The sequence below is a fragment of the Parasteatoda tepidariorum genome, chromosome 11, assembly GCF_982258835.1.
Source record: "Parasteatoda tepidariorum strain Cologne lab strain chromosome 11, Ptep-v5.0, whole genome shotgun sequence".
Lineage (NCBI taxonomy): Eukaryota > Metazoa > Arthropoda > Arachnida > Araneae > Theridiidae > Parasteatoda > Parasteatoda tepidariorum.
The window spans coordinates 74,176,885-74,199,165 of NC_141765.1; the positions used below are offsets into that span (position 1 = coordinate 74,176,885).

At 32.0% G+C, this 22,281-nt stretch overlaps 1 protein-coding gene across 3 annotated transcripts in view; it reads left to right on the forward strand.

Annotated features, from left to right (window-relative positions):
• LOC107436387 (paired mesoderm homeobox protein 2B-like) overlaps positions 1-22,281 on the forward strand; it is a 123,921-nt gene that overhangs the window by 33,730 nt on the left and 67,910 nt on the right. The gene's annotated exons all lie outside the window — the stretch shown is intronic.

Sequence of the window (22,281 nt, forward strand, 5' to 3'; positions counted from 1 at the left end):
GAAAATTTCTCAACTCATACTTCTTTTATTAAGAAAAGAGAATACTTGCGGGTTATTCGTGTTTAATACTTTAATTTAAAATGTCAATATAGTGTTGTTAATGCTATGACTATTTCATGTTTTTATTAATACGCCATCGAGCCCTCAAAATGACTTTTGCTGAAAATAAAATGTTCTCGAGAAAAAATTATTTATTTTTTAAAATTATCTTTAGACAAAGTACTCGTTAAATTGCAGATTTTAATTATGAAATTTTAGAAGCAAAGCTATGAAAGAAAGATTTTGAAAATATTAAAGAAGTAATTAAAAGATCTGCCACATTATATTTTCATATTCTTAAAAGTGCGATATTTCAAAAAACGAATAATTTTCGATTAACTTTTTGTTCATGTTATGTTTATGATATTTTTCACACTTTTTTTATGTTCTAATTGTTTTCAATGTTTTTAATGCTCTAATGTTTTCATTGTTTTTAATGCTCTAATGTTTTCAATGTTTATAATACATTAAGGATTTCATGACGCATGTTAATTAGATAAATTAAATGAAAAATAAAAATAAATTAAAAATATATTTCAAAAAACAATTAATAAATATTTCTTTTTTATTAAAACCAAAAGCCTTCTACTCGAGATTCAGGGTAGAGCATGGTGATTAGGGAATAAAAAGAGCATATAAAACTAATTGAAATACAAAGAGAAAATTTATGTTGTTTTAATTGTTAAAGGGCTGGTTTTAAAGGGTCTATTTTTATATCCTGTTCTTTTCTGAAGTCTGGTTCGAATTCTCTCTGTGACAAGTTTTATTTTAAGACTGAATGACTTTTCATTTTCTCGTAAAAATGAGTTTTATGTGTATTTTTTGTAATTATTTTTGGTGTAAATATACGCTAAAATTTTTACACTTAAATTTTTTGAAGTGAAAAAAGAATTTTTTTTAAATTTTCATTACAGTTTTTTAAAATGTAATTAAAATTTTTAAATTCTTTCCTTAATGTTTTATATTATAACTTTTTACAGTTATCTGCTGACCCTTTTTTGCAACCATGTGTTTAATGCATAAATTATTTTACCGAAATTTTTGATTTTAAATTTGGTTGAATGTCGTCATACTTAGGTTATTTGCATTGATAACATAATTGGGATAAAATTTCTGTTCCTTCTTTTTATAATATTTACGCATTTATTGCGTAACAAAAATATTTAAAAATTTGTCCTTATAAAGACATACCATTTGGTGTTCACTTTAATAATGATATTGTATATCTTACTGCCGTCGAAGATTGCTGTTTTTTAAAGAATGTGTCCGTTTCATTTTACTCTCCACGCATGTGCACACATGTTTCTGGTTCCGTCTACTGACGTCATTATTGCCGTATTATGACGTGTTTACATCTGTTTGTGAGCGTCCTCCCGAATGTTCAGTTCTACGAACGCAAAGAATGTTAAGCCTTAAAGAGATTTTTAAAAATATAATGAAATGGTGCGTTCGTCATTTTAAAGATGGACGAAGACTGGAGACGACAATCTTTAGTTGTTTGGTTGCAAAAGTGAATAAACAAAATTTAGACGTTTCACATTAAAAATAAGTTCCCACAAATTTCAAAAATTATTTTGCATAAAATAGTCGGAGCAAAGAAAAAAAAAACATTTTTCTTTTCTTGAAAAGGATATAGACAAGTTGGAATACGACAAAAATCTAAACAATGTCAGCTCTCTGCGGATATTTTTAAGTGTTCCAACTTGAATTATTTTCTCGAAATATTCGCATAGTTTTTCCAAATATCTCTTGGCGTATGGGCATATTTGCCTGGGTCGCCGTAACTAAATTCCTTTCCAAATATCTCTCTTGTCATACAGTGATTTTGAGGAAGGAAAAGGCCAGCTCATGACTGGTGAAATAAGGATATCATAGAAAAAAAATGCTTGTATTTAGTTATTTTAGGGAGGGGTATGAACCGAGAAAAAGCTGGCCAAATATCTCAACGTTTTGACAAACTGTATCTTATGTAATTCTTAGGAGGGGTACTAGTTACGAATCAGATTTGCAAAATTGAATGTGGTCAATCCAGTATGTCGGTGAAAAATGATTATATTGACGATATTTTGCAAACACGTCAGTAAATGAATATTTATTTTCGGGATTTATCATCACCGTTATAATCTTACTTAATAAAAATGCTGATAAAGAGTTTTTATTGTTACTATAAAAAAGCATTTTTATGGAAATAATTTTAAAATTTTCTTTTCCAAACTGAGGAAACAATTGTGGTTAGAAATTAAATATTGCTTTAGAGAAAATTGTTAAAATACTCAAAAAATGGATAAACACTCGATATTTCAAATATCGTGTATAATACTAAAATTTATTTATTGTGCAATATTATGTCAACAGTATATTTTTGATAATAATTTTAATTTCTTTTATTAGACAGAATAAGTAATTGTGAATTTGCTCCAAGTCATTTTTTAAACCGATTTTTGATATATACCGTTGAAACAAGATTGAACTCTGTTTGCAGGTTACGAACTTCTTTAAAATTTAGTCCTACCAATAAATTATGAACTCAATCAGTTGAAGTACATTGTTCTTTTTACAAAGCTATGAAAGCCTTCTTTTGCAAGAAAAGGCTTCGTCAATGCAATATCTAAAAGAACAGTCAAAATTATTCATTCTAGCTATAATAATCAATTGAACATTTACCTTTCTGTTTTTGGAATGCATACAAGGTTTGCCAGCACAATTTAAAAATTCTCGAGAGAAACTCACATATTATGTTTTCAAAATGTTTATTTTTATATTTTTAGCACTAATCTGCGCAGATATTTATTTATTTATTTTATTTTACTTCAGTAATTTTTAACTTTGATTATTTCTATTTTTTGATTATTTATTGATTTATTAACTTTGATTATTTATTTTTAACTTTGATTATTATTCTGTGCGGTGCTCGCCACTCTCACCAGTCTTACCGCCAGCTTGGCGATTTAAGATCTTCAGGTAAAAGCAACCCTGTGATCCTAGTGATATATATTCTGTCCTTCAGAGGAAGAACAGCCACTTACCTTTTCAACTTTTTCACTAGCTAGCTTGGTCGCAGGACGACCCATAATGTTTAATTTAGTTTATGTTATATTGATGTTTGTGTTCATGAAATAAATATGCTTTAAGAGAAACCCGCATTTCGTACTCACTTCAGTGGTGACCCGGACTTCGTAACATGCTAAAGTCAACTTTCATGGAAGAACCCTTGGATTATACTGTATGAATTATGGCATTACAAAGCTAGCTGGCGACGATTCAAGTATGTTTTTATGGTCATTCGCTTGGTTTAGGTATGCAATTTGTCCCTCTTAGTCATTAAGTTATCAGTGGTAGTATTTATATTTAGGTAACTAGTCAATTCTAAACTTAAAATACTTGTCAAATTACGTTAATACGTGAATTAGTTTTAGCTGTTTAAACTTGCTTCTATTTAAAGTTCAAAATGCCAAATGAAGGTGAGCAGAATCTTGCCGAAGCACAAATTGCTCGTATAGCTGTTAAACTACCACCAATATGGAGAAATAATATCAAACTTTGGTTTGTTCAGGCAGAAAGCAATTTTGATTTATCAGGAATTACTAACGACCAAACTAAATATAACAATATCATTGCAGCAATAGACCCAGAGACTTTATCAGCAGTTTCAGATATTTTGTTTAATCCTCCAACTGCAAATAAATACCATACTCTTAAAGAAAGACTTATCGCGGAATTTACAGACTCTGAAAGTAAGCAAATCCGTAAACTTCTTTCTGAATTACAATTAGGAGACGACAAACCGTCCCATTTATTGAGGAAAATGCAAACGCTGGCAGGTACCTCTTTAAATGAGGATTTTTTGAAAACCTTATGGCTGCAGCGTTTACCATCAGAGATACTAACAATTCTTTCCGTTAGTTCAGAGTCGCTAGAAAATTTAGCTAAGCTAGCGGATAAAATAGCCGAAGTTAGAACGGATTCCCTTCCAAATGTTTGTGCAACGAATAACGCCACGAGTTCGAATCCCTTACTCTCAGCAAAAACACGAGAAAATCCGTCAACATCGAACCCGCTATATCAGGAAGTATGTGCACTTCGCCAGCAAATAGCTGCACTTAGCCAGCAAGTTGAAAAAATTTCTCGCGAGAGATCACGCAATCGTTCTCGAACAAGATATAATAATTTTCGTAGATATACATCTAGCTCTAGGGATCGGAAAAGATCGTCTGAAATCTGTTTTTATCATTCGAAATTCGGCCAAAAAGCTAGAAAATGTTGTTCACCGTGTTCATACAACAATAACCAGGAAAACTAAAACCGGCTGTCGCTATTACAGCGACAAAAGATCCGACAGCCGTACGTTCGTGTCGCTTATTTGTATATGATAAAAAAACTCATTTAAAATTTTTAGTGGACTCAGGTTCAGATGTGAGCTGCTTGCCCGTCCCAAAAATGATTAAAAATTTACATCCTGGTCCCTTACAGTTAACTGCAGCTAATAATTCAAAAATTTTTACCTACGGAAGTAAATTATTGAACATTAATTTAGGATTACGAAGAGACTTTAAATGGAAATTTTTAGTTGCTACGGTGCCTATTCCAATTATAGGAGCAGATTTTTTAGAGCACTTTGGACTGTTGATAAACCTAAAACGTCGTAAATTAATTGATGGTGTCACTAATCTTTCTTTATTGGGCATAACTGCCAAAAATAATGTTTTTTCAGTAAAATTAATTTCAGGTGACACATATTATCATAAATTATTATCAAATTTTCCGGAATTAACTAAATTAACACCAAAAATTAAGCAGGCGTGCCATAATACTGTGCATTACATCGATACAACTGGTCCGCCTATACACAATAAACCTAGGCGATTAAGTCCAAAAATATACGATGTTGTAAAACAAGAATTTCAGTTTATGTTAGAGCAGGGCATTTGCCGGCCTTCGAAGTCACCATGGTCATCTCCACTCCATGTCGTTACTAAAAGCTCGGGAAGTATTCGACCAGTTGGAGACTATAGGAAATTAAACGCCGTGACAACTCCGGATCGGTACCCTATTCCCCATATACAAGATTTCACACACGCGCTGAATAACAAAAATATTTTTTCTAAGATTGATATAGTCCGTGCTTATTTTCATATCCCAGTACACCCAGATGACATACAAAAAAATGATATCCTTATTTTTAGTGAATCAGAAGAACAGCATAAAATGCATGTTCAAACCGTGTTTCAAAAATTAAATGAATACGGTTTAACGGTAAATGTATCAAAATGTCTGTTTGGTGTGCCAGAGATTTCATTTTTAGGCCACTTAATAACTAAGGATGGCACCAAACCATTACCCAATAAAGTAGACCCTATTTTAAATTACCCACAACCAAAAACAATTAAGGAATTGAGAAGATTTCTCGGACTTCTAAATTTTTTTCGTCGTTTTCTACCTCGCGCAGCTCATAACCAAACTCTCTTAAACGATTTTTTAAAAGGCTCAAAGCGCAATGATAATCGTATGATTAACTGGTCAGAACAAGCAATAAGCGAATTCCAAAACTGTAAAACTCTTTTAGCGAACGCTACGCTGCTTGCTCATCCTAACCCCGATGCAAATTTAGTACTGCAAGTAGATGCCTCGGATTTTGCTATTGGGGGAGCATTATTTCAAACAGAAAATGAACATCTTCAGCCGTTAGCATTTTTTTCGCGCAAGTTATCCGAAACTGAAAAACGCTATAGCGCATATGATAGGGAGTTGCTTGCTGCATACGCTTCAATCAAACAATTCAGGTATATGCTCGAAGCACGAAATTTCGTTTTGTTCACAGATCACAAACCACTCACCTATGCATTTAAGCAAAAGTTAGATAAATTTTCACCACGTCAAGCTCGTCAATTAGATTTTATATCGCAGTTTACAACAGATCTAAGACACCTAAATGGTTCTGACAATATAACTGCAGATGCGTTATCAAGAATAGCATCTATAAATATGCCAAATCCTATAGATTACAGCGAAATTGCAAAAGCTCAGGAAAATGACAAAGAATTGAACTACTTAATCAAAAATTCTCAAAGTTTGGATTTAAAAAAAGTAAATATGCCAGATTCGAACACTATTTTATATTGTGATATTTCTACTAAAAACGTTAGACCTTTTATTCCAAAACAATTTCGTAAACAAATATTTGATACTATTCATAACTTATCACACCCAGGAATAAAAGCAACTAATAAATTGATTAGTAATAGATTTATTTGGCCTAATTTGAATAGAGATTGTAATGTGTGGTCTAGACACTGCATTCCATGCCAGAAATCTAAAATAATAAGGCATACTAAATCGCCTATTTTTAATTTTCCAATACAGTCCAAACGCTTTGACCATATACATCTTGATATCGTTGGCCCATTACCACCATCTAAAGGATTTTCATACTGCTTGACAATGATCGACAGATACACTAGATGGGTGGAAGCTGTTCCAATTCCTGACATTACAGCGGAGACAGTAGCGGAAGCTTTCCTTAAGACCTGGATTGCTCGCTTTGGATCACCTTCAGTGATAACGACCGACTAGGGTCGCCAGTTCGAAAGTAGACTCTTCAAAGCGCTAGCACAACTTCTGGGCATCAAAAGAGTTCGATCCTCACCTTACCATCCTCAAAGTAATGGGATGATAGAACAATTGCACCGACCCTTGAAAGCTGCACTCAAGGCCTACAGTACAGACCATTGGTCAGACGCCTTACCAGCTATCCTGTTGGGTTTTCGAGCAGCATATAAGGAAGATCTACAGTCATCATCAGCAGAGCTCGTGTACGGGACAACACTTCGTCTTCCAGGAGAATTTTTTGACTCAACAACAATGGACTCGTCCCCAATTCAACTAGTCGAGGATTTAAAGAAACATTTCTCTACTATCAGACCATCTCCAGCTTCCAGCCACTTTACAAAGTCAGTGTTTGTGCATCCAGCCTTAAAAGAATGTAGTCACGTCGTCATTAGGAATGATGCTGTGAAGAAACCCTTGCAAGCCCCTTACGATGGACCTTTTAAAGTGATTCAGAGAACTGATAAAACTTTTGAAGTTGATATTAGAGGTCGGAAGTCGACAATCTCCATAGATCGTGTGAAACCTGCCTTCATTGAAAGTGAATTATTACAACCTTCTGAAATAACTAAGACTCTAAAGTTTGAAATACCGTGTACTCCTGTAATGCGGGAGACCAAAAATAGGTTTGGAAGAACTGTGCGTTTTCCAAAAAAGTATAGTAAGTGATACACTGCGGGGGGAGTGTGCGGTGCTCGCCACTCTCACCAGTCTTACCGCCAGCTTGGCGATTTAAGATCTTCAGGTAAAAGCAACCCTGTGATCCTAGTGATATATATTCTGTCCTTCAGAGGAAGAACAGCCACTTACCTTTTCAACTTTTTCACTAGCTAGCTTGGTCGCAGGACGACCCATAATGTTTAATTTAGTTTATGTTATATTGATGTTTGTGTTCATGAAATAAATATGCTTTAAGAGAAACCCGCATTTCGTACTCACTTCAGTATTTACGTTCTTTTACAAATACAAAGCAATTTTATAGCTGTCGAAGGCAACTAGCATTTTTGAATTCAGCCAAGTTTCTAAAAAACCAGCAATCGAAATACAAAGTCGGTGAGCATTTTATTCTGGGTGCAGCTCAAAATACGTGTTTAACAAAATGGGCACAGCTCAAAATGTGTATTTATGAAATCAGGCAAAGCTTAAAATGTGACAATGAACTTTTTTGTGTGTTTTTGAAAATGTACACAGCTCAAACTGCGTTTCAGAAAATAGACATAGCTATTTACGAAAATAGACGTAGCATTTGATTCTGTTTTTCACTCTTATATGAATTTTCTTTTTTCTAAAGAATAAACTAATAAATTCAAATAAATTCGTAATTTTTTCTCATGCATTTTATAAATAATTTTAAACTGCTGTTTGTAGAAAATGCAACACCATGAAGGAATCATCAGAATCAAATGAAATTCGCAGCAAATGTCAATTATAGGATATTATGCAAATTAATAAAGTTTCAGAGCCATCGCGCGTGCGTGGCGCGCGCAGCGCCCTCTGAATTGATGCTGAAAGCGTATAAATAAAGTGCTGTAGCGGGACGTTGAAAATAGTCTATGATTATTTGTTAGTGGCAAACGTTTAGTGAGACCTGAGTATGCCTCCACGACGGAAGAATAAGAAATTCAAGCAACTTACGGAGTTTGAACGAGGGAGGATAATCGGCCTTCGAGAAGGAGGATTTTCCTATCGCGCAATAGCAGCTCGTATGCAGCGGAACAGTTCCACAGTGATGCGAGTTTGGAAGCAGTGGACCGACGAGCACCGAACAACTCGAAAAACAGGCACTGGACGACAGAAGGTGACGTCAGAGCGCGATGATCGACACCTGCTCCGCATGGCGGTGAATGATCGCACAGCTTCCTCCAGGCAGCTGGCAGCACATTGGTCTACTGCTACAGGTGTACAATTGTCGGCTTCGTCAATTCGTCGTCGTCTGCTGCGCCGTGGATTGCGTGCAAGGGTGCCATTATACAGGATTCCCCTCACGGCGGATCATCGACGGCTGCGTCGGCAGTGGGCTCTTGAGCACAGAGACTGGCGAGCTGATTGGCACCAAGTTGTCTTTTCAGATGAATCACGCTTCAATTTGTGGACCCATGATGGCCGTGTTCGTGTTAGACGTTATGCCGGTCAACGCTGCCTTCCTGAGTGTATTATTGAACGACATAGTGGTCGAACACCCGGAGTTATGGTCTGGGGTGCGATTTCGTATCATGGACGATCCAATTTGATACGAATTGAGGGTAATCTCAATAGCAACAGATACGTCCGTGAAGTGCTACAGCCCGAAGTCGTTCCTTTCCTTCAAGGCATCCCTGGAGCTATCTTTCAGCAGGATAATGCACGCCCACATGTTGCGCGGACTGTTAGAGACTTCTGTTCAGCACAACGCATGCAACTTCTTCCTTGGCCTGCTTATTCGCCGGATATGTCGCCTATTGAGCACGTGTGGGATATGGTTGGTCGGCGTCTCACTCGTGATCCGCGTCCTGCAGTTTCCAAAGACGAACTTTGGTTGCGCATACAAGCGATATGGAATTCTCTTCCTCAAGCAGATATTCAACATCTGTTTGACTCCATGCCATGTCGTATAGCAGCACTTATTGCAGCGCGTGGTGGCTGCACCAAATACTGATTTCGGACGCTTAATTTGTTTCTTTTGTTTTGAAAATTTCATCATTTATTTGTATCAGTACAAGTCGTTTCTGCATTAAATTTCATTTGATTCTGATGATTCTTTCATGGTGTTGCATTTTCTACAAACAGCAGTTTATAAGTATTTAATAGTAATGTTAAATTCACGTTGTACGAATTTATATTTTTCATCGTTTAGAATTCTGAATTCGAAGAGATTACATGAAAAGTTAAAGAGTAATATACTCAGCCAACCCGACTATGAAGTATGGAACTTAGCCCGTAATAATTACTCTTGGTTCTTAAAAAAAAGTAAGGAAATGTAAGTCCTAGTTTAGTACTTAAATTTGAGTTGAACATTGAAAAGGCGAATTTTTTTGCTGTTTTTCATTTTCTAAAACATGCATTTTGAGCAGCGTTCGTTATTTAAACATGGTTTTCTTTAAAAATAAAAAATAAAAACAGTTTCTTGTAGAAGATTTTTATCTCTCCTCCGGTGCTTTTTTTCCAAGTCCTTTTTTCCGGTGCTTATTTTCCAGATGTTTTTTTCCGGAGCTTTTTTTTCGTGATTACAGTTCTGGTTATGTGCGAGAAAGCTTATGCGGGTTCTAAATATTATTAACTGGACTGATTCGTTTTGATTACGCATATTTTGAACAAAAATAATAAAAAAATCTATTTACATGAAGAAAAAGAATATGACTCCCGCAATTATTCCAGTAGTTAGCGAGCAAAAACAGGCCAAATTCGGAAAAAATTGCCGACAAAGTTTTTTTTCAGTTTTATCGCTTTGATTGTGTCTTAATATGAATTAGATAAGATTTCCCCCATCGAGGAAGTGGGCGTCGGCTCCGAGATTAAAAAACGTGACTTGAAACAAGCTGTTTTTGCGGGTTTTCTAAATATCTCCCTGATAACTCTCTTTATAAAAAAAAGTGTAGCAGTAGTAGTAGAATAGTTGTAAAACAGTAAATTTCGCATACAATAAGTATCAATATGACATATTTTGTTTCAAACATGCTTATTTACCTATGATGAAATTTGACCTAAATTGTTAATTTTTTTAAAGAAATTTCATTTTGTCAAAATTGATGCTGAAATTATACATATTATAGTAAGACTATTGTTTTAATAACATCTACTTCTTTGTTGCTTTGACGGCTTTTTTTTACACTAATAATAAGTTCTTCAATTTTTTAACTATTCTAAATCTCCCCCATACGTCGAGATGAGCGAATGTCAGGAAACATGATGTGAAGATATTAATTAATTAATTTTTTTGTTGAAAAAATTGTTCGCTTATTCTAGAAGTTTGTTTTAATTGTTTAAAATGCTGTTGATGCTAATGAAGATGATGATTTTGATAATTTAAAGACAATCTTGATGAGTGGAGGAGAAAATACAATCAGGGCTGAGGAAATATTGCTGTTAGAAATGTTTTTGACAACAGTTGAAACAAAACAAAAAAAACCTTCCGAATTGAAACCAGTAACCACAGGCCTAAATAAAATTAAAAATCGTTCAAGAGCTCTACAATCGAGATGAGCGTCGTCATGATATGTCGAGATGAGCGAATGTCAGGAAACATGATGTGAAGATATTAATTAATTAATTTTTTTTGTTGAAAAAATTGTTCGCTTTTAATTCTAGAAGTTTGTTTTAATTGTTTAAAATGCTGTTCTTAATGAAGTAGATATTATTTTAGATTTAATTTTTCTATCAATGACAACTTCTCGACAATTTTTATTACCAATTTGTTATTCTAATTCCCTAAATAGCTTATTTCGGACGAAAATAAGGTGACAAACATTGAAAGAAATTTTTTAATTGGGATAGAGGATATGTTCAATGAAAAAATAACAACAGTTCAGGAATCTTTTCAACGATGATAGCAAAAGAATGTCTACGCTCCTTCAGAAACTTCAAAGGGGAAGCTTTTCAGTGAAATAAGCAGATTATATAATTGGGGAAACTGTAATAACAGCTACCCGAGATCATGATTTGGTTAGCGAAGATCATTTCATCTTATTCACGGAATCGGCATCCCCAACAGCTTTTTTTGAAACCAGGTAAAGGTAAGTCCCAACCCATGAATGGTTTTCAACCATTAAAAAATTATCTTCTCATCCTTCATGTCTATGGGTTTGTGATACTAATTTTCAGACAATGAAAAAAGAAATGCATGAATCTGCAAGTTCGGAATAAAAATCTTCTAGTAAAAAAGAAAATAAACAGGAGATAATAGAAGGATCAGGGCAAAGATTCCTAATAACCTTCTACGGAGGTAAAAAAGGAAGATAATTTAAATACCTTAAGATTAAACATTTTTTCAAAATCCTTTGTTGAAACCAAGTTTAACATGGTTCCCTTACCTTCTACGATTGAAGCCGCTCGTCTCTTGAGGATTTACCTGCTAGTTCAGATATCGTTAGAAAACATGCTGAATCCTTTAAATTGGGGATGGCAAAATACCAAATATTGAACACTATACTATATTTTCACAAGCAACGAATCTGATCCACAGTCACTTTTAAAGTTTATATTTTTCAAATGCCAAAAATGCTGTATAGACGCTTGCTATTGCCGAAAATCAGGTGTAAAAGGCTCTACAATTTGTGAAAATTATAAAGGACACTCATCCTTTACAATTACATGTATTACTCATGTATCCTCTACAGTAGGGTTTTGCTGATGAAGATACAGATGCTAATGAAGATGATGATTTTGATAATTTAAAGACAATCTTGATGAGTGGAGGAGAAAATACAATCAGGGCTGAGGAAATATTGCTGTTAGAAATGTTTTTGACAACAGTTGAAACAAAACAAAAAAAAAACATTCCGAATTGAAACCCGTAACCACTGGCCTAAATAAAATTAAAAATCGTTCAAGAGAGATCTAGCAAATAAGAACTTAGTAGTTTTTCACAGTATTGTCCTAGATTCTTAGATTTCGATACAAAGTGGAGTGAGCAAATACGAGAGTTGTAAAACGTGTAGGCATATATTTTTGATAGCTATCACTAAAATTTCAGAGAAAAAGACATTTCCTTTTTATATGACTATTTAAGATATAAATAATTTGACGCGTATTGAGCGTTGTTGTTCAAAATCAAAGTTTAACAGGAAACAATCAATTGACAAGCTTGCAATTTTCGATTTCTTCTCGACGTCATTTAGACGATTTTACGTGTGGCAGTATTACGCGTGCCGTGGAGTGCCAGGAATAAAGAAGGCTGAATAATAACAGATGTTACCAAAAAGCTCAAAGTCAGCCACAGTGTTACCTCAAGTCTTTGGAAATTACTTCAAACAGCTGGAATGTGTAGCGGACGTCACGTGGGAGGTCGTCTTCCATGTACGACGCCTACAAAAGACAGATATATAGTGTTATCGAAAAAACGAGCCAGCGGTAAATTTAAAATTTTATTTAATGCCCACTTAGGAAAACATATTACTTATGTTGTATCAAAAATAAATGACCGAACTCAACTATCGAAGAGGAGAAAATTCCAAATATGCTTTTAATACTCTTCATTTAAATTTCATAAATAAACTGGTGCTGGACTCTATTCGGCTTTCGATACAAGACCAGTCAAAACTTGAGCTCATGCGGAATTCTCTCTCTTTTTGACAGAACTATACAATCAGCACTTTTTGAAAAGTAGTTGTCTGTTTTTAGATTTCTGATAATTATCTTTGTATTTGAGGCAATTAACGTTAAAAGAATACAAATCGGTGTTCACCAATTAACACTGTAATAAAATTAATTTTAAAAAAAGACATCTAAATACTGACAGGTGTGTAGTCTTAAATTACTTACCACAAACCTCGTAATTGTACTGATTTAAATTTTTGAGGAAAAATTAATAAAAACTATTTTAAGCACTATTTTTCCTAATCTAATATATGATCCCCTTTCCCCCCCAATTTTTTAAAAATATTGTATTGTCAAATTATATTATATCAACAAAAATTTGTTAAGTACAACAAAAATATCACCTAAAATCCAAGAACGCTTAAGTAGTTTATTTTTTTAATTAAACGGATCTTTCTTTGCGTTTCCCATAGAGAATTCTCGCCTCATAAAAATAATTTCTATACAAGAATATGTGCTGACATTTAATTAAGTAAAAACGCTTCATTTAATTTTGCGTCAAATAATTTCTTGTTTAATTAATTTTTGCCAGCTTAATTACAATAATTAATACAATCATATTGCATAAGTTATAAATGTAATTTGACATTTACAATTCATTTCCGGGTATTAACATCAAAGACTTTCAATCGATATTCAATTTAAATACCAAAATGTGAGGAAAAGAATGATTAATAATTAATCCCATAACGTTTATTACTTATTTCAGTAGATAATTAAAATTGTAATGATATACATTTAGTTCTTTAAGATTTTAATATTTATTGAGTTTATATATATACTTTTTTTATTACGTAACAACTACATATAAGTTAATTAACTTCTAATTGAAACTAAATCATCAGATGAAAAACCATAAATATGGATTTATTCAAAAAGTAATAACATGAAAAATACAAAAAATAAAATAATTATTTTCTTCATCATATAAATTAACATAATCTTTATAATACGATTCAATAGCAGGAAGGTTAAACTTTTGAAAATAAAAATAATATTTAATTTTTGACTTTTATTGTTAATTAAATTATATTATTCAAGTGAGACTATCTCTAAAAATATTAGAATTAATTTGAGAAATTCAAAGAAAAAGAAACATTTTAAGAACATTTCCTTACCAGAATTTTTAGGCCAATTGACTGTCATTCAATATAATTATTTAAAACTGTAGTTAACAAAGATCATGACTATTAGTACACTGTGAAAACTGTGGTGTAATACCTATCCGTATTCGATGTTGAAAAATCGGTGTTATTTCAATTTAATTCCAAATAGAACGCAGTCTTACAAATGAGAACATTTACACAGAGGTCAAATGCTTTTATTCTATTCATGAATTATTTTTCGCTGTTCTTGGCGTCAAAAGAACCATCGATATTTTCTGTTCAAATTGAGCGGAGGGGACTTTGATCATTTAACAGAAACAATTAATGAAATTCATATAAAAATGCATTAATTATTTTAGTTGTATAATATATTCTCAAAGGATGATGTACATAAATCCGTCAGTTATATAAAATAATTTCATAATCTTAAATTCCAGTTCACTTCGGTTTTGTTACTTCGAATTCATGTTAATATTCTCTGCATGTTTGATTAACAAACTAGTTTTGTTTTAAGAAATTTTGTATATATGCAACCCAAATTTGCACTACGTGGTATAAAATTAGCTGCCATCATTTTGTTATTCAGTAACACTAAAATTGTCATAATTACAATAAGATATGATACACATAATACGAGTCAGTAAAGTTGTTGTCATGATACAATATAAAGAAAGAATCATTAATTTGGAATGCATGAATACAATATGTTTCAAAATGAAACTAATTTGTTAATCATACACAGAGAGAATCTAATATAAATTTGAATTAGGCTTAACAAAACCAAAACGGAAAAAAGTTAAATATTGCAAAATTATTTAATACAATTGACAGATTTATGTAAATCTTATGAGAATATAAATATCTTTATTATACAGCTAAAAACATACATGCCTTTCATAATCTCGGTTTCTGTGAAATTTTCAACGAGACAAACCTTCTCCTGTTAATGTGTTGTAGTCTGACGATTTTCACTCGAAAATAATATTTAGCTTCCTTTATAATTGTCGTTTAGATTTAACTTTAAATAAAGCACTGGATAGTGTATTTAGTGGGTAAAGGAAATTGTCATGGAGAATTCCAAAAATACCACCAAAAAAGGATTACTAAAAATGAAGGATTAAAATAAACAAAGGACACCAGTAACATTTTTGGTGTAAATAGTTGCCAACATTTTTGATGTTCAGTAACACCAAAATTTAGTACGGACAATAAGGATGTAATAAACATAAAAATCAGCAACTTCGTTATTACGTTTACATTACGAATAGAATGTATACAATTTTAGAAATAAAATAATTGCGCTCAAATAAATTCAAATTACACAAAGCAGAAATGGAGATATTTCAACAAATTTCTCGATCATCACGCCAAAATTCGAAATAATTCAAGAATGGTGTAAGTACATATTATTGGTGATTAAAAGTGTATAGGAAATTACTTGAATTTAAGTATTCAACACCAAATTCGGTGAATCTAGGCAGATTAATTCATTTGCTACTTTTGTAGCATTTATTAATGGGCACCAACATTACAAAATACTGTATATCATTTAAGGCTGTCTATTTTAACAAAGTTGTTTTATATAGACTATTCTAAAAATCCACGCATTGCATGTTTTTTAGAATCATTCACTACCTTCAAAAAACAATTTGTACTCCAAACATCAAGCTGCACCAGAAGAACAATTTAGCAATAACTATAATTTTAAATTTTTCTTCAGTTGCATGTCGTTTCTTCGAAAGCCTGTCCTTAAATATTATAATTCAATTGAATTACAAATCTAGTTGTTCTGAAATTTTAAAACTTCGAATTAAAGAGGCTCATTAGTTTCTATTAAAACATCAGAAGGAAACTTATGATTTGTTGTTATGTTGTACGTTGTTTTGAATCCAATCCAGAAGACAAGAGAATTTCTAGAATCAAGTCTTGGGAGAAATTTTGCCTTCGTGGAGGACTTTTTGATGAGATTAATCGGCATTTGCGCTACAAGGAGAGGAAAACCTCGAAAACTTTCCATGGTTAGCCTGATAGCAAGGGGACTCTAACCCACGATTAGATCCCTCTACAACTGAGGATATTTTACGTCAGCATTGTGGTTGGCGCGAGCCTGGTGAGGAATTCATATCGGCCAACCATGACTGGTATTCGAACCCAGTTCACCTCATTGCAAGGCGAACGCTCTATTCCTAAGTCGCCCCGGCTCGCCTCCCTATATTTTCACAATTGAAAGCAGTGAAAAACTTTTAATCGGGTTATTTTTTCAATCACAGTGAGAAATATGTGAAAAAAATATATATTGTATGCCGGCAAAGTTAGATATTTAAGAATTGATAATTTTTAGTTTTACATTGTGACATCACAGTTAACTAACTGAATTAAAATAGTGGAATAAGCAAGATTAATTAAGGACAATCAATATGTGCTTCAAACTTACAGTGCTTATAACATCAATCGATTAACAAGCTAAAATAAAATTACTCTCACCTTAAATTAATCAGTCACACACGCGTAAAGGTTCATATACATTTTAAAACAATAAATTCAGAACTGCGTTTTTTAAGTGATCTAAAAGGGAAACAATTTTATTTTTGTGAGGTTTAAAACAGAGAAAAGGGTAGGGTGCAGCACTTGTGAAAAACGACGGGATTTTATTACTTAAATGATGCACTCTCCGTTGTTGAAGAATTGGTACTTTTTAGATCTGACTCTGGAAAATGATTTTTAAATTGTTGTTTAGTTTTATTTCTCTAAGTTTTTTAATGTTTCTACTATAAAAAGGTAGAAACTTTGAGAAATAAAATAGTGATAAATTTTGGTCGCACCATTTTAAAAACGATATTAACTTCACACACTTGTTAAATTCTGAGCACAACAGTCTGTTGGTAATGATCGAAATTTCGATGAACATTAAGTTCTCTTAGATGGTAAATACCTAGAAAAATTCCGTTTATGGCTGTTTATATCTGTAAAAGATTGATACTTGTATTATCATCATGCCATATGCAGAACTCCAGTTAAAATTTAAACTACTAGCTGGTCTGTAATTAGTGAAAAATTTCAATAACGATACAATTCAGAAACGATAATGGATTTCTGCTTATGGTCAGGGTTCTCAGATACAGGGATGCAGTTTAAAAGGTCTAAAATTTGATTACGAAAAATTCACCTTGATGATAAAATGGTGACCTTCTGTAGAGATCACGATACTATTAAAACCATTATTGTTCAAAAGAGAGTTAATAAAAATGAAGTAAAAGTAAAATAAAAGTTTTTAATAAATTTGGTAATTTAATACAATTGGGTTGTCATTTTTACGTGTCAACAGGTTAATTGAAGAATTGATTATTTTGAGAAAATATCCAATAAAAATGTGCCGTAAAAATATTATCAATAGTATAATAAACGAATTCTTAGAGTTCTCCTCGCCTAAATTGATTGTGGTCATTAAATAGAATACTTGCAAGAAAGTAATACAAAAACATAAGGATAAGTCACAAGGTAAGTCACCGTTCGGAAATTTTAAAATAAAAACTTTAAAATGTGGATTGTCCCTAGCAAAGAACCACTTATTATTAAAATTAATATATTTTCTATCTACTATCTTTAACATTTTATATGCAGTCATTTAATTTTTATGCATAGTGCGCAAAATAAAATCACCCTAAATAACTTTTGATCTCCACGTTCTAGGCCACTATCTTTGGATTGACCTGAAATATTTTTATTAATCAGTACAGACGATACGACAAAATCAGACACAGAAACCAACTTTCCCTGAATACCCCTTTTTTGACGAAGAAGTCTTATTTTTAAAATTTGATTATTCAAGAACTATTTGACTGATTTCTCTCAAATTTCGTATTTCGCCGTGTAATATCGTATTCTTGAAAAAGATGCAAAAAATTGTACACCTTACAATTCAAATTTTTTTCCACTATTATTAAAATAAATAATAAAAAAGCATTATTTAATGAAAGTTACACTTTGCGTGGAATTATCTTTGGATAAATGAATTTTATAATTGTGTGCAAGATTTTTTCAATTTTTCTTAAAAATTCTCGAGATATGGTGAAATACGTATAAAAAAAAATAACATTAAGGGGTCAAAACTTTCAACCGCTCTCCTGACCAAACTATTGGGACTATATTTCCCAAATTGCAGACATCCCCTTTATTTTGAGGGTTTGAATTCTGTCGAAAAAAATTTATGTTTATTCAGAGAAAGTATACTTTCTTCTCTGATTTTATCAAAATATCGTGCAAAATATAATATCGTCAAAACTACTATACAAATATCTCAAAATATCGCATGATGTTATTAATTAACATTTTTAAAGTTAGGCCCTCGAGCCATTAAGATTGAATCTTAGGTCAGCGTGACTCAACCAGTCGTCATCAAGTCCATCTTGTATTTAGTTTGATCCCCCCCCCCATTAGTACCAAAAACCAGTACACTATCTTTATTTGCCTAGTTAACTCTTTGATGCAGATGCGACACTGACCGGTGTTCCTTATATATATATATATATATATATATATATATATATATATATATATATATATATATATAGTATATACAGGGGGATTCTAAAAAGATGGGCAAAATTTTAGGAAGTGATAGTACACACACAAGCATACAATTTTTATCAAAGAATGCATGGTCGAAAACAAAACTCAAAACCGCTAGAGGGCGTCAAAGTTTATGTTCTTATATGAGGCAAAAACACACAAAGAACGATGAAGTTAAGCTATAAAAGCAAATTTAATGGCATGTGATTACAATAAGTGTTCAAAACAGTTGCCGGCAGCGGCTATGCACGCAGTACAACGGCGAAGAAAAGATAGGGCATATCACGAAATATCCCTGCAGCTGCCGAAAGCTTGGCGACAAGTGACGCAGCGCAATAACTCGCAACAGGAATGGAGCTTTCACGTTTACATCAAACAACTTTCCAAATGCGCCAGCACCTTAAGCGTTTTGTTTTCGACCATGCATTCTTTGATAAAAATTGTATGCTTGGGGATATCTTCTGAACATATCGTTGCAAGGCATCCCAAATGTGTTCAATAATGTTCATGTCTGGGGATTTTGGTGGCCAGCGGAAGTGTCTAAATTCAGAAAAGTGCTCTTGGATCCACTCCCAGACATGAGCATTATTGAACATATTTGGAATGCCTTGCAAGGTGATGTTCAGAAGATATCCCCACCCACTCTTACTCCCACTGGTTTATGGACAGCCCTGCAGGACTCATGGTGTCAATTATCTCCTGCATTACTTTACACATTGATCGAATCCATGCCACGTCGTGTTGCGGCACTTCTGCGTGCTCGCGGGGGCCCTACACGATACTAGGCAGGTATACCAGTTTGTTTTGGCTCTTCAGTGTGTATATATATATATATATATATATATATATATATATATATATATATATATATATATATATATATATATATATATATATATATATATATATATATATATATATATATATATATATATATATATATATATTCTGATGCTTTGATAAAAAGAAAATAGAAAAAATATATTTTGGTTATTTTTAGTTATAAAAAACATTCTAATGGTTACTAAACAAATCTGTTAGATTATATATTTGAACTAAAATATAAAATTAAAAACAAAGCAATTAGACTTTTTTTTCATTCGTATTCAAAAATTTATCAATAATTGATTTTGTAAATTAAAGAAATTTCAATGGCGAATCATTGTTTCTCTTAAATCTAAATACTAATCTAATTCAAAATACTAAGCTATACTAAGCTAATACTAAGCCAATTCAAAAAATTATTGTTAGGAAGTGAGTCATGAATGAAAGGTATTACCTTTAATGCAGAAAAAGACTCCGATATTTCATGCTGTATTTCGAAAACTCATAAATTTTTAAAATGTTGAATATAATATTTTTTACTATTTTTGAATTATATTAATACAAAATAATGAAAAAAAGTATAAAAACCGGTTTAATAAAAATTCTGCGTCAAAAGGTTGAGGAAAGGGCATAAACTTGTTTCGCAGCAAAGGTGTCAAGGAAAAATTTATTTCGTCTAAAACGGGAGAAGTTTTTTTAAGTTCATATTAAACGATACAACTTTTATTGTATTTTAAGATAGAAACTGTTTTCCTTCGTCTTAACCAGGTTCAAATGTATAAGCGAATATTTAACTATATGGAAAACTTAATTTATTAAAACTATTTACTTTTATTCCGAGGAAAAAAATGCACATTTTTATTCATAAGTTTTGATGGATTCAAAAAATTTAAAATAATCAGTAAAGTTTTTCCTCATAAGAGAAATTTGATCAACCCCATCTTTTCCATACTGGGTGTTCTGTAGAAAGCGTCTTTAATACGTATTTTTAGAATCCTTATCATAATGAAATCAAACCGTTAGCCACAAATTAATATTTAACTTAACCGAGGAAAAATCAGAAACACTATTGACATCTGGTAAATCACAGTACAGGAAGGTGGAGGCAAAAAACAGCCCAGCAGGTTTATTGTGAAAGGAAACAGTGAGAGGTTGAAAGGCGATTATTGGAAATGCTTTCATGTTTCAACCTACAATGAAACCTGTTCTGATGTTTATTATATTCACTTCTTTAATTTGTCGGATTTTGAGGGTATTTTTGCTTTTTCGTAAATATTAATTTTGCGAAACCCAATGTGTGTATTTCTGTATTACATATTAAGAGAAGTCTTTATAAAACACCCTGTTTAAGAAGTATATATAAGGTAAGAAAATTTCAATAAAGGAATTTTTAAATAGTTATGCTGCTTTTCCTTCTGTATTTACAAAAGCAAAATAAATAAATAGTTTTTTTAATAGTATTTCACTTTTATCTTATAATTCCTCAGCTTCCTCATTCCAAACAACTCGTAAAACATAAAATTTTTACTGTTCCTTAGAAGCATGTTCTACCTTGTAAATTCACTTTAAAAAAAACTTCTTTAATGTATCCGAAATCCAATTGCCTCTCAAAAAATAACTATCTTATATACTGTACAAACTGTGATGGAATCCGAATTTAGTGGTGCAAACCTCTATAGTATAAAGGTTATAATTAAATCACCAAAAATTGATGAAGCTGTCGGATGATCGATTTTTTGCTTATAATCGAGCAGAGAAGGTGAAAATTTGATTTCACCTTACACGATACTGAACAGAAACAAGTAAGTAAACTGTTATAAATAAGCATGTATGCTTTCAGTTATATTACGTATAGAAAATTCTATCCTTAATCCCAAAATCCTATTGTTTTTTCTTAAAAATATTTAATTGTTAACAATTGAAATTGTCCTAAAAAGTCTCCGTAGATGATGCAACCAAGAACGATCGTTAATTAGTGTCACGTGTGCCTCTGTTTTTCAACGCATATTTTAATGCTGTTTTATTTTGGTGTTCTCTTTCTTTTTGAAAGATTTCGTGAATTAAATTTACAATTTTGTAACTGTGTCTAAAATGGAGGTCTACCAAAAACAAGTTTCACATTTGTCTGAAATAAGAGGAACTCAAAGATATGATCAGTTTATTCCAGTTATTTTATTTAATTTAATTAAAGCGGATTAATATTTTTATGATTTAAACAATCGAAGTACATTGATCCAATTTATAACTCTGTGATGTCATCTAATTTTAGCCAAAACAGTCTCTTTTATTAAAAAATTTTAAATAATTCATGCAAAACGAAAATAATCAATATGTATTTAATATTTAAATCTCAACAATGATTTTCTTTGAATAAATAGGATTTTTTTCTATTGGTCGAAATAGTTTTTTGAGCAATTAATTTCCTCTTTCCAAAATTAATTTTTAAAAAAACTCATATGCAAACTGAAAATATTACTATTTACAAGACGTATTAAATATTTAAATATACAGTAATGCTCATATATGTATTCGCATAATTGTTATTCTTTTAGTAAATAGGAATATATACGCTATTGTAATCGCTATTACTACTTATTGTTACAAATGTATTTATGAAATAAATTTTCCCTTTTTCTTAAAACATTTTTTTAAAAAAACCTCATCCAAACGGAGAATAGTTACCAATTCAAACTTTTTGTAATTTAATTAATATTTAAGCAAACAGTAAAGGATCTTATGTATGGCTTAAGGTTCATATTTTTTATTTGGTATTAATTTTGCTATTGCTTTATGTCTTTTTATATATCTTTAAGAACTTTATCACCTCTTTATTTAAATTCTTTCAAAA